This window comes from Ochotona princeps, chromosome 25, assembly GCF_030435755.1.
Source record: "Ochotona princeps isolate mOchPri1 chromosome 25, mOchPri1.hap1, whole genome shotgun sequence".
NCBI classification, from domain to species: Eukaryota; Metazoa; Chordata; class Mammalia; order Lagomorpha; family Ochotonidae; genus Ochotona; species Ochotona princeps.
In genome coordinates, this window is record NC_080856.1 from 30793275 (window position 1) to 30806320 (window position 13046).

The window sequence follows — 13046 nt, forward strand, 5'->3', positions numbered from 1 at the left end:
CCTTTACAAAGAAAATGAATAAAACAGTATAACAGGGTGTCAGTATACAGGGATGAATGCATGTAATTATAGTGCACCTAATTCTAGTCCTTTCTATTCCACCCTTTCAATCCAGCCAACTACTAATGCATCTAGCAAGCATGTGGTGGTGGTATAAGTACTTGCATCTGCCCCAACCAAGTGTGAGATGCAAGAGGGGGACCTGGAGTCAGTCTGTTCAGTTAAAGGCATTCAGAAAAAAGTTGGCCCAAAACATGTTTTTCTGGCATGCTTCCCTTCAGCTGAATAGTGACATTGTAAAAGCAGTGTATTATCTTTCCATCCAGCTTCAAGGTTAGTTTTCCAGCAGTGGTATTTACATTATACAAAATGCCAGACATCATCAATTGTATATCAGGTATGGCATAAGGAGGAGGTTTAGTGGAAACTTCTGTCTTTTGATTACCAGATTTTTTTATTTAAATAATCCTTGTGGCATGTTCTCTGATAACATGTTACACTGCTGCATGCAATGCCAGAATTCCATGTAAGGACCAGTTAAGTCCCTGATATTCACCCTCTGATCAACTTCCCTTCTAATGTGCTTGGGAGGTAGCAGAAAATTTCTCAGTTCCTTGGACATCTGCACCCCTGTGGAGGATCAGAATGGAGTTCAGCCTCCTGGTTTTATCCTGGACTTTGCTGCCTCTTGTGTCCACGGGGAGTAATCAAGTGGAGGGAAGGTCTTTCTGTCTGGCTGGTTTTGACTGCTGCTCTGTAATTCTCACTTTTAAGTAAGTAAATTGTTTTTTTAAGGAATTAAAAAACCCACTATATTTTATGCTCTGTAGATTGGGGACTGTTGAAATTCTTTTTTATTATTATGTTTCTTTTTATTTTTGGTTAATTTCACGTAGTTGTTTTGGGTGGTTGGTCAAGGCTACAGGAAGTTAGGTGAGAACACCATTTCCACATTCTCTTTTTCCTTCCTGTGTCTGGGGAAGGGAGGACATACAGGGAGAAGCCACACCCAGCCTCCAACCATCCCAGGATGCCTGATGTGGGGCATGCTCTGAGGGTCCTGCTCATGAGGTTTTGATAGTTCAGCAGTTCTGAATTACTGCCCATCTTTCCATTCCAAGCACAGTGAAGTCTGTCCAGAATCCACTGGTTGATACAGTCCATCTTACAGTTTCTGTTTGCCCATGAATTCACCTCCAGCACTTGTCTGGTGTAGTTGATCAGTTTGTTCTGTTCTTTGTGCTCTGTTATGGTACCCAGTGTGCTCTGCACGCTCCAATGTATTGTCATATCCTCCATGTGCACCTGAATATGCTGTTCACTGCTCCATTGAAGCCAAAGAGGAGGCCTGGCTCTGACAAATGCCCTCTATGGTCAGTTCATGGAACCTGCAGTTCTCTCCTTGGTTGGAGTTCTGAATCCAGTGATTCAGTTGGGGGAATCCCCAAAGAAACTTGATCTGATGTGATGAAGACCTGATTCTTGTGTGTGCATGCCAATAGAGGGTCCAGCACATACAGTCACCCCAATCAGCTTATGCACATGTTGGTGGTTGATATTGCTGGATCAGATCTGTCTCCAGCCCTCTCTTCTATACATATCAATGAGTGCTATCAGAGAGGTGCTCACTATTTCCCTCATGGGCTCTCTCCCATTCCTGGATCTTGCACTCTCCAGGTGTTTCTGCAGTTGAGCTTGAAAGAGCTTTCCCCTGCCTGAGCCATCATCTGCTAGGTGATGCTGCAGCAAAACCCAACCACCCCAACCCTCTCCCACTCTGGCTTATGCAGGTACCAGGAGGTACGATCTGCCACCTTGGATTTTCCCTCTTCCACTAAACATACATTTCCACCATTGTTATAGCCCTGCCTGGACTGATCTGCGCAAATAACAACTCTCACATTCCCAAGTGAGAGTAGTGGCTTAATAGGGGAACTCACTGCAGACCCCCCACCCCACTACTGGGTTTGCCTGCTTTCCCCTTGGTCTCACTTGTGATGGTTACGTGCTGTGGCCCATCTGGCACTACTGGGTTTGCCTGCTTTCCCCTTGGTCTCACTTGTGATGGTTAAGTGCTGTGGCCCATCTGGCATAGCATAGCTCACCTTGGCTTTTGCCATTGAGTTTTTTTGTTTGTTTGTTTTGTGTGTGTGTGTGTGTGTGTCCCCACCCTCCCGGCGGAGTTTTGCAGCCTGGCCTGGCCCAGCTTGTTCCCAGTTTCAGCTCACATTGGTGGGGTCTACAGCCTAGCCAATCTAAGCAGCCCCAGAGTCCTATCTGTAATGTGCATTTTGTGGTGCTGTGGCCCAACTCGGCATGATGCACATACCATTCTGGCTCTCAGATTTGCTAGTGGGTGATATGAACTGTCCTAACCTGGTTGCTAAGACCTGAGCCAAAGGTATGCCCTTGGGTAACATAACCTGGCCTGGTCTAGGCTGCTCCCTGTCGTGGTTCTTGCACTCATCTGCAGGGACTGTGTCCCATCAGAGGAATTCCACAAGCTCCTCCATGATAACTTATCTAAATGCCAGATCAGTGGGTCCATGGTGCAGCCCTACATTGTCCATCTCCTGTCTTGCTGAAGCAGTGGCCTTTCCTGACTTGCCTTCAACCCACTCTGTTTTTTTCTGTTGGGTATTACAGCCCAGCCCAGGATTGTCCACACCCAGACACAGCTGATACATAGCTCAGCAGGGACAAAGACATAGCCTAGTTCATCCTACATTAAGCCTTGTTCTGAGGAGCACCAGTGGGTGCTGGAGTTTAGCTCAGTCTGCACACACCAGACCTAGTCCACACTTGTGCCACAAGGAGACTGCAGCCATGTCCAGTCCAGATAACATCCCCTACTCTGGCCCTCACACCCCCCAGTGGGAGCCACAACCCAGCCAGTATGTCCCCTTAGCTCCCCAACCAGGCTTGTTCCCAGCCATAGATCTTACTTGTGCCAGTGGTTGCTCTGACTCAGCTTGGCATAGTCCCTCACCTGTCTTGGCCTTTGCTTTCAAATACTGGAGGCTGGTGGGACCCAGCTTGCCCCCAGTCCCAACTCTTGCTGGTGGGCACTGTAACCTAGACCTGCTCAGTCTGTTCCCATCCCTGGCTCATGAATGTGGGTAGTGTGACAGCCTAGCCTCTAATGACCTGTGCTCTAGCCTGGTTTCTGCACTTGCCGGTGAGCTAAGATTTGCTTGGCTCTGCCTGGTCTACCCCCATCCACTACCAACCCACATGTTTGCCAACAGGTGGAGCTACCTTACCCACCTTACCCAACCTCCAGACCTGGATCATGCACTCATCAGCAGGAGCTATGACTCAGCAGGAGAGTTTCCCAAGTTCTCCCACTCTGCCCACTGCCAGACCCTGATCTCACTCATGTCAGTGGGTGCTAGGGCCTTGACTGGCATAGCCTGCCTCTCCATCTTGGCCTTGTATGAGCTTATGAAATTTGAAGCCTAGGCTGCTGCACTGCTTATTTTAGGATGCATATGCTGGTGCTGCAGCCTGGACCTGCCCGGATTATTCTCGGTGGCTGTACCCACGAATGTTGACAGGTTCTATGGTCACACCTAGCTCAACCCATCACCCTCCCAGCTCTTGATCTAACCAGTGGGACTTGTATTTCCACAGGTTTAGGCCCACATCTCTCTCACAGAATCTACACCTGGACCTGATTCTCTTACTTGCTGATGTCATGGCCCTGCCTATCCTGACCCATCCCTGTTCTAACATTCAGTTCAGCACTGGGCTCTAGCCTTGTCAGACAGATCCCCATCCCTAACTTTTGCGTGGGCTAGCGTGTGGTGGTCAGCAATATTCCTTACTAAGGTATTATTCCCAGTAAACAATATTCCTTACTAAGAATCCCTGGTCAGGACTCCCATATGGGTTGGTGTATCAGTCTGACCCATACAGCTCTCCCTGCAAACCACTATGTCTCAGTCCTCTCACTTAGCTGCAAGTACAGTCACCCTGTCATTGGAGTCCCTCAGGATTCATTCTTTACCTACATGTACAGCCGCCTTAACTATGATGCCCCTATGTAGTAATTTCATGCCTCAAGACTCCTGGGCTTGCCCTCGGTTTGCTAGCAGAAGAAACCTGGTGCCGGTTGGTGCTCTGGCAGCCCACAAGCCCAGAATTCAGTCACCGCTTTTCATTGGTGACTGTTGTTTGGGCTCCAAGCACTGAATGTGAGCTGACTCTGGTACCCCCAGCAGCCGCTACACTGCAAGCAGCTCCCAAGGTTCCTCTCACTTATCTTTAAAAACACAAAAGGAGAAAAAGAAAAAAAGAAAAAGAATGTGCAGCTATGGTGACACACTGGTATAGTTAACACATATTTGGCATTAACCAGACCCAGGATGCCCTCCAGGTGTTAGCTGCTTTTCTCTCACCTGTGTAACACTTACCTAAGTACAGTGCAAACTAGGCATCTGCCTAGATCATTTTAGTGTGAAGGGATGTTTCTGATTTTTTAAAAATCCAGTGAATTTTGATTAACATGTACTTGAATACTATTATAGGGTACAGTGTAGTATTTAAGTATAGATGCTGCATAAGCTAGGTAAACTAGGTAACTATTCTTTCCATTTATCTTTTTTTTAAATTTTTATTAATATTTAGCATTATGTGACAGTTTCATAGGCTCTGGGAATCCCCCCACCCCTCCACATGCCCCTCCCCCCTGGTGGGTTCCTCCACCTTGATGCAGCATTACAGTTCAAATTCAATCAAGATTCTTTCCTTGCAAACATATACCAAGCATGGAGTCCAGCTACTTATTGTCCAGATGGGTTGAACAGTTTCTTGGAGAGACCATTTCTGGTCCGAAGTCAGAGCTGGTATAATATCCTCACTGTCAATTAAGAGTCCCAATATAACATCAACAGCAATTTGCAATATTATGGAATTGACATGGTTTTGAGTAACCAGTATGTTAAAAAACAAAAAACAACAAACAAACAAACAAACAAAAAACAAGTCCTAAACACAACGTATGATTAGCTCATTGACATCTCAATTTTAGTTTATATACAGGACCGGACCGGCTGCTATATACCTTGAAAAGGCTATAGGGTACCATTCAGCTGTCTCATGTCTATTTCATTTTAGTATTTAGCCATTTGTTGTGTTGAAGTATAATTTTGTTGATCTTGGCAGATTTTGGGATAATCTAGACTGGCTTGTAACTCTAACAAGATATTTGTCAACATTTAAGGTGCAGAACATTTTTTGGGGGGGGGGGGTGTGCAGGAAAATCCTCAACACCATGGTGAGGAGGGACTAATCTTTGTGTCCCACCCAGCAAGGCATGAGCCAATCCAAGCCAGCTCTTTCCTGTCAGATTTCAAGCTCTACTTTCTGTTGTTTGTCTATTTATTTTAGGTTTTTTTTTTAGTTTGTATGATTGTTTGCTGTGAGGGGTTTTCAAAGCGATCCCGATGGTCACTGCGAGGGAGGGCGGGGGTCCAGAGGTGGAGCCAGGCTCGGACCAGAGAAAGCTCTCCTCCTTGGTCCCGAAGGACATTTATTGTTCTTCTGTTTCTGCGGACCGCTCAGGGCTTCTGGTTGTCTTTCCGATGACGTTGGTTTCTGCACGGTAGTGTTTGGACTTCTTCCATCCCCTGCGGGAGCTCCGGTTGGGGGTGGGTGACCTCAGAGTACTCAGCCTCCGAGGGCATCCAATTCCCTGTGGCCTCCTTGGCAGTTGGTTGCTCGTATTAGTAGTTTGTGGTGAAGGTCTGGGAGTCTTCCTGGTTGGGATCCAAGCTTCCTCCTTACCACCTGCTCCACTCTGGAGTGCCCCCCTGCTCCACGCACATGACCTCCTGTTAAGAGGTTGTCAGGATCGCACCCGATTCCCCCCTCATGCATTGGTATAGTAGTTTTATTGTTGTTTAGTGCCGGTATGAGTCTGTTGTCTATGAATTACCAGATTTAACCTTGATAGGCTATATTGTACTTTTTTTCTCACTCTTTTTATGGTCCTGAAAGATTTCCCTGCACTCCCCCCCCCATTACAGGTTAACAGCGTATTGAGGGTATAGTAGGTTTTACAGTTTTATGATGTAGATCTTAAATATTCTGACATTAATTGTTGGTTTATAGATTATATCGCGTTATCTTATTGCATTGGATACAGGTTGTTAGAGATTGCACTAATATTACAATATACAGGTACTATCTTCCAAGTTGTCATCTTTTCATCTCAGATTAAGGCGAACATGTGGTATTTAACCTTTTGGGATTGGTTAATTTCTCTTAGCATGATGGATTCCAGTCGGGCCCATTTGTCCACAAAGAACTGCATTTCGTTTTTTTTAATAGCTGAGTAGTATTCCATAGAGTAGATGGACCATAGCTTTTTTATCCAGTCTTCTATTGATGGGCATTTTGGCTGCTTCCAGGTTTTTGCGATTGTAGATAGTGCTGCTATGAACATAGGCGTGCATGTTGGTTTCTTGTGTAGGAGATGTTTTGGATATATCCCTAGGAGTGCTATTGCTGGATCATATGGTATGCTGGTTTTCAGTTGTTTGAGTATTCGCCAAAGTGATTCCCATAGAGGCTGTACAAGTCTGCAGTCCCACCAGCAGTGGAGAAGGGTTCCCCTTTTCCCCACATCCTCGCCAGCAAGTGTTGGTGGTATTATGTATGTGTGCCATCCTTACTGGAGTTAGGTGGTACCTCATTGTTGTCTTCATTTGGATTTCCCTTATTGCCAGAGAACTTGAGCATTTTTTCATATGTTTATTTGCCATTTGGGTTTGTTCTTTTGTGAAATGTCTGCCCATTTCCCGTGCCCATTTCTTGAGCAGTTTGTTTGTTCTGGTGTTTTGGTTTCTCTGGAGATCTTTGTATATTCTGGAGATCAGCCCTCTATCACCTATGTCGTGTGCAAAGATCTTCTCCCATTCTGTAGGTTGTTTTTTTACTTTGTCGATTGTTTCTCTAGCTGTACAGAAGCTTCTTAGTTTGATGAGGTCCCAGTTGTTTATTTTGGTCTCAATTTCTACTGCTTTTGGAGTCTTTTTTAGGAAGTGAGGGCTTACCCCTAAGTGTTGCAGTGTGTTTCCAACATTTTCTTCCAAAAGTTTGAAGGTTTCTGGATGTAGGTTTAGGTCTTTTATCCATTTAGATTTGATCTTAGTATATGGTGAGAGATGTGGGTCTATCTTTTTGTTTCTGCAGGCTATCAACCAGTTGTCCCAACAGCATTTATTGAACAGACCTTTCCATTTGCTTGGGTTGTTGTCTGTCTTTTTGTCAAAGATTAATTGACTGTATCTGTGTGGGTTTCCATCTGTTGTTTCTATTCTGTTCCACTGATCTTCCTCTCTATCTTTGTGCCAGTACCAGGCTGTTTTGATGACCACTGCCCTATAGTATGTCCATAGATCCGGTACTGTGATTCCCCCTGTTAAGTTCCTGTTCTTCAGAGTGGTTCTGGCTATTCGTGGTTTTTTGTGTTTCCAGATGAATCTGTGTATCATTTTTTCCAGTTCGATGAAGAATGCTGTGGGTAATTTGATTGGGATTGCATTGAATGTATATATTGCTTTTGGTAGTATAGTCATTTTGATGATATTAATTTTGCCTATCCAGGAGCATGGGATGTTGTTCCATCTTTCGAGGTCTTGTTCTATTTGTTTTTTGAGTGTTTTGTAATTTTCTTCATAAAGGTCATCTACGCTTTTGGTTAAATTTATTCCCAGATACTTCATGCTTTTCTCTGTTATTTTGAACGGCAGCTTGTTAGTTAGATCTTCTTCCATCTTGCGGCCGTTTGCATACACCATGGCTGTTGATTTTTGTTCATTTATCTTGTATCCTGCCACTCTGCCAAACTCTCGTATGAGTTCTAGGAGTCTTTGTATTGAGTTTTTTGGTTCTTCTATGTAGAGAATCATGTCGTCTGCGAATAGTGAAAGCTTGACTTCTTCATTTCCAATTTGGATTCCTTTGATTTCTTTGCCTTGTCTTATGGCTTCTGCAAGTACCTCTAGGACTATATTGAATAGCAGTGGTGATAGTGGGCAGCCTTGTCTTGTTCCAGATCTCAGTGGGAAGGGATCCAGTTTTTCTCCATTTAGTATGATGCTGGCATTGGGTTTTTCATATATTGCTTTGATTATATTGTGGATTGTTCCTTCTATCCCCACCCTGGTTAGGGTTTTTAACATGAAGTGGTGTTGAATTTTGTCGAAGGCTTTTTCTGCATCTATTGATACAATTATATGGTTTTTGTTTTTCAGTTTTTGGATGTGATGTATCACATTTATGGATTTCCTTATGTTGAACCATCCCTGCATTCCCTGGATGAAACCTACTTGGTCTGGATGGATGATCTGTCTGATGCCTTTTTGTATTCTATTGGCTAGGATTTTGTTGAGAATCTTAGCGTCAACATTCATCAGGGAGATCGGTCTGTAGTTTTCCTTCTCTGTTAATTCTCTGTTCGGTTTGGGGATTAAGGTGATATTGGCTTCATAGAATGAGTTTGGAAGAGTTGCTTCCTTTTCTATTGTTTTGAAGAGCTTGTAAAGGATTGGGGTTAGTTCTGTTAGGAATGTTTTGTAGAATTCTGTGGTAAAACCATCTGGGCCTGGGCTTTTCTTTGTTGGGAGCTCTTTAATCACTGATTCTATTTCTGATTCGGTAATGGGTTTATTCAGGTCTTCTGTTGCTTCTGGGGTGAGTTTTGGTAAGTGGTGGGTGTCTAGGAATCTTTCCATTTCCAAGTGGTTATCGGATTTGTTGGCGTATAGTTCTTTGTAATAATTTCTAATTATTTCCTTAATGGTAGTAGTGTCTGTTGTTATGTTGCCTTTTTCATCTTTGAGGCTGTTAATTCTTGCTTTGTCTTGTTTTTTCTTTGTGAATCGGGCCAGTGGGGTATCTATTTTGTTTATCCTCTCAAAGAACCAGCTTTTTGATTCATTTATTTTCTGAATGGTTTTTTTAATTTCTTTCTGATTTAGTTTTTGTCTTGTTTTGATAATTTCTTGTTTTCTCTTGTTTGTGGGGTCCTTCTGCTGTTGCTTTTCCAGTTCATGGAGGTGTGTGCTTAATTCCTGCATTTGTTGCCTTTCTTGGGCTTTGACGTGCTCGCTAACTGCAATAAACTTACCACGTAACACTGCTTTGGTGGTGTCCCATAAGTTTTGGACGTTTGTATCTGGGTTTTCGTTGGTTTCCATAAATTTTTTGATCTCATCTTTAATTTCTTCCCTGACCCATTGTTCGTTTAGTAGCATATTGTTCAGCCTCCAGGAGTTTACATGTTTCCTGGGACATTTTGAGTTGTTGATTTCCAGTTTCACTCCGTGATGGTCTGAGAAGGTACATGGTATGATTCTGATATTTTTGTAGTTAGTTAAACTTGCTTTGTGTCCTATTATGTGGTCTATCCTGGAGAAGGTGCCATGCACTGCTGAGAAGAAGGTGTAGTCTGTGGCCTTAGGATGAAATTTTCTATAGATGTCTACTAGGTCCAGTTGTTCTATTGTTTGTGTGAGTTCTGTGGCTTCTCTGTTGAGCATTTGCTGCGTTGATATTGGTGTTAGTGGGGTGTTCAGATCTCCCAGAATTATCGTATGTTCATCTATGTCTCCCTTTAAGTCCAAAAGTCGTTGTTTCACGTAGCTGGGTACATCCAGGCTAGGAGCGTAAATGTTAAGAATGGCGATTGGTTCTTGCTGGATCCTCCCTTTCAAGAAGATGTAGCGCCCTTCCCTGTCCTTTTTGACGTTTGTTACTTTGAAGTCCGTATCATCTGAGAATAGGACTGCCACACCAGCCTTTTTTTCTCGTCCATTGGCATGGAATATTTGTTTCCATCCTTTCACTTTGAGTTTCCTGAAGTTTCTTCTGGTTAGATGTGTTTCTTGCAAGCAGCATATAGTTGGGTCCTGATTTTTAACCCAGTCTGCTAATCGGTGTCTTTTGAGTGATGAATTTAAGCCGTTTGTGTTGAGGGTTAATATTGAGAAATTATAATTATGCCGTGACATATGCCTGTGTTTTTGAGGTTGTTGGTAATTGATTGTCGTTTCCGTGGATGGACTTTATTGAGATCTCCCTGATTGCCATCCTTGCTTATGGCTTGCTTCCTTTTTCTCTGGGAGTAGTGCATTTCTAAGGAGATTTTGTAGAGTTGGTTTTGTGTTGGCATATTCTTCTAATTTCTCTTTGCTGTGGAAGTATCTAGTTTCGTTCTCGTATACAAATGAAATCTTTGATGGGTAGAGTATTCTTGGTTGACAGTTGTTCTCTTTCAGTACTTGAAAGATTTTGTTCCACTCCCTTCTTGCCTGGAGCGTCTGTTCTGAGAAGTCGGCAGTGATTCTGATGGTCCTGCCCCTAAATGTAAGCTTCTCTTTGGTTCATGCTAACCTTAGGATTCTTTCTTTGTATTCATTGGAGGGTAGCTTGATTACCACATGTCTTGGGGAGGGTCATTTTGGGTCCACCCTGTGGGGAGTCCTCTGGCCTTCCTGAATTTGGATTGGACTCATGTTCCAGGTATTTTGGAAGTTCTCCTGCATAATTTCCTCAAGTACTGGTTGTATGCCTGTTTCTCTTTCCACTCCTTCTGGGAGCCCCATGATTCTGATATTTGACTTCTTGATGTTGTCGTTCATCTCCTGGATCGTCTTGGTCGCCTTGTGTAGTTGTGACTCTAGTTGGTTAATAATCTGCCTGCTTTCATTCTGGGAATCTTCTAAGTCGGATATCCTGTCTTCTGCTGCTGTAATTCTGTTGGCTAAGCTCTCAACTTTATTCTTCAAGTCCAGGATCTCGTTTTTGAGTGATTTTGTTTCTGTGATTATGTGGTTTTTAAAATCTTTGAGCTCGTCCCATCGTTTTTCATTGTCTCTGAAGAGTTTTATAATTATTTTTCTGAACTCCTTATCAGAGACATCTTCAATTTCTTCATCTGTAATCTCTGCGATTGACCAGGCTTTATGGTGGCTTTTTGGGGTGGAGGAAGCTGTGTCTAGGTCACTACCTCTCTTATTGCATTTCATATTTGTGGCCCAAGGTGTTGCTGAATTCTCACCCTTGACCTCTGTTGCCACCTAGTGGGTGGCCTGAGGTCTTGCTAGCCTAGGTTTTTGTTTTCCTTTGGCCCAGGGAGTTGTTTTTGTTTCCCTTCTGGGTTTCAGGTTTCAGCGCCTTAGGTTTCAGTGCCTAGGGTTTTTTTGTTGTTGTTGTTTTGCTTTGGTTTTTTGTCTGAGGCATGGCCGCTTTCCTTCGGCCTGGGTTGGTCCAGAATTTAGTTTAGCTGTGATCCTGGGGTAGCTGCCGGCTACCGCACTTCAGGGTCCTAGCGCCCTTCCGGTACCGTAGCGTTCGTTATGTGGGAATGTGTGTTACTTAGCCATCCCTGTCTTTGCCTGAGTCCCACCAAGGTTATTAATATCGCCACCAGTGCTAGAGGTTTCAGCACTCCTGCAGTCTCCAGCTGCCACTGGAGGGGCCTTGTGCAACTATCTCCCAAAATTGCCTGTATATTTTCCAGTCAAAACTCCCGCCGGCCTTTCCCCTGCTGGGTTCCCAACTCACTGTTTTCGAGCTGCGGCGCCGCTGAGCGCTGCCTTGGTTTATTTGTTGTTGTTATTTTTGGTTGATTCTCTAAATTGCGTGGATCTTGTTGATTCCGCAGTGTCCTGTGGGATTCGCACACCTGTGTATACTATTTTTAACTAGACTTGCTCCTTCTTCTGGCACTTTTTGGCCCTCTCTCTCTGCCTTCCCCTTTACATCATCCCTCCATGGTCGGCCATTTTTTCTCTTCTTCCCATTTATCTTTGTTTTTACAACACACAGGGTGCTCCATTCCAGTTGCCTGCATAACCTTACCCTATTGTGAACTACAGTGACCATGCACTGGGATGGAACTCTGGATCTCGTTCCTTCTGTCTCACTTTCTTTGCTACCTGTTCTATTTCCTTCCTTTCTCTAGGCCTCACTCTTCTCAACCTGTAATAATCGCCTTATAACTTTGCAGCTTTTTGTGACATTGACATAGGATAACATGTTAGTTTTTTCTCCACTTGCTTTATTTCTTTTCTTTATATCCAGTTTCATCTATTTTGTAACAAATAAGAATTTGGTTTTTTTAATGGCTGAATACGGTCTCTTGACACTCGTTGGGTTTCACTATTAATAAAATCAGTGGAAATCTAGCATTAAAACTTATTTAGCATTCATTTTTTTCTAATATTTTTATTTTGAATTTTAGAATTTAGTGGTATCATTTCATATAGACTGGGATTACCCCCTCCAAAATTCCCACCCCCCCCAACAGATTTTCCCCATGTTGCTATAATGGAAAAGTCCTACATATGGAGTCACAATTTCATCAGCTTCTTGTTAAAGTGTGCCCCGACATTGCTGGTACAGGGAGTGTAAAACAATCCAGCATTCCATTGTCTACACATTTTCAATGGTTTCACGGGAGTCCATCTTTTGTTGGGAAGCAGGGATGCAGTTTGCATTGTACCCCCACATCTGGATATGGTAGACCTCACTATTCCATCACTGTACATTTCTATAAATGAGGAGCCATGAAATAAGGTCTGCATCTTCACTTTTATTTCTGTGACTTTTATTTCCTTTTTTTGCCTACATGATTTTGGTAAATATCAAATTACATAACAACAAAAAATAATTCTAATTTGGTTACATATCCAGAGGAAATGTTTTTGGTTTTTGGCATTCTGTTGTGTGATAGCTATAGGTTTGTTATCTGTGGATACAATTTTCTTGAGGCTTATTTCTATGTACCTCATCTGAGGTATACGGGGGTATATTTATATATTTGTAGGTTGCCTCAACTTTCATCTATGTTATTGCAAAATAAATGTAGAAATTCATTGAGTGCTTTCTATAAGGTGATTATAATGATGCTTTTCCTTCATCCTGTTTATGTGAAATACTTGGTTTGTTTTTTTCATTTATTGGCCCATTTTCTACATTCTTTAGTTAGGTGCACCTTGGCTAGTACATGTGAGTTTATTGATGTGATGTTGCAT

General features: G+C 43.2%; 1 protein-coding gene across 1 annotated transcript in view; it reads left to right on the plus strand.

The window, feature by feature from the left end:
- The window catches only part of LOC131483350 (zinc finger protein 334-like), a 107322-nt gene that overhangs the window by 12689 nt on the left and 81587 nt on the right, over positions 1-13046 (plus strand). The window lies entirely within an intron of this gene.